General features: G+C 36.2%; 1 protein-coding gene across 1 annotated transcript in view; it reads left to right on the forward strand.

Moving 5' to 3' along the window:
• The first annotated feature begins 397 nt into the window (after positions 1-397).
• Positions 398-1033, forward strand: part of LOC143292592 (regulator of G-protein signaling 7-like) — a 32651-nt gene continuing 32015 nt past the window's right edge. Inside the window, exon 1 of the mRNA XM_076603042.1 lies at positions 398-1033. This exon is cut by the window's right edge and continues 1101 nt beyond it. The gene's annotated coding sequence lies outside the window, so the exon portion shown is untranslated.

The raw sequence follows: 1033 nt of genomic DNA on the forward strand, positions 1-1033 counted from the left end.
GCTGGGATCATTTAATTTTATAAGATCTGAATAAGAATTTCTTCAGGACTTATTTCGATCTTAAACATGAATGATACTGAAAATTCTATGTTTTGTATGCAAACCATTCAGTAAGAGTTGAATCTTCAAATTTTACCACCATTTTATCAATACAGATAAATCCAACCCTTACCAAAATCATTATCCTGTCTGTGTTATGAAACTCACTCATGTGCAGGCACACATACATGTGCGCGCACACACACACACACACACACACACACACACATGTATGCATTGATGCATACACACACCTTATGAAAAACTTTTGAGTGAAAAGATTAAAGCGGTGATAAGTTTTTATTGTATTTTCTTACCCTTAACTTGAAGTAGATGCTAACGTGGTGAAAGCCTTGAGATGGCCTTAGAGGACGGTGAGCCTCTAAGCACCATGATTTGATTTGATTTGAGATATTTCCGCAAAAAATGTTATTGATTTTCCACTCACTTGCAAGTTACAAACATTTGAGTTCTTTTTAGTTCACATACACATGCAAGTACAAGCACATACACATGTACCAAACAAACATATGCATGCACACACACACACTTGATCTGGTTGCTGAAGTACTTGCTCCGGAAAGAAGTTCAGCATTTCGAACACAGGCAGATTTGGTGAACAAATCAAAGCCTCCATGCCTTCATAGAAACATCAAACAAATGGTGATCCAAATGCAATATGGATATGTATGTTGATTATAAACCGGCCAGAGGCCACTTAAAAACAATTCACACTGCTGAAAGTAGAAACAACTGATTATTTGGGGGGGGCTGGTTATGAACACAATATAGCAGTGTACAGCAGATCTAGACAAACACAACTCATTTTATTTGTAAAAAGATACACTTCACATCGATTGGATGAGGTCCCAATAGCTTAGAATGTCCTATCATTGAAGTTTGCTTGTACATGCGCTCAACTGTTGTTTTTCTACTCCATCTTTCATCACGTCACACTGGCAATACTTTTTTTTTTTTTTTTTTTTTTTTTTTT

Source organism: Babylonia areolata, chromosome 18, assembly GCF_041734735.1.
Source record: "Babylonia areolata isolate BAREFJ2019XMU chromosome 18, ASM4173473v1, whole genome shotgun sequence".
Classification (NCBI taxonomy): Eukaryota; Metazoa; Mollusca; class Gastropoda; order Neogastropoda; family Buccinidae; genus Babylonia; species Babylonia areolata.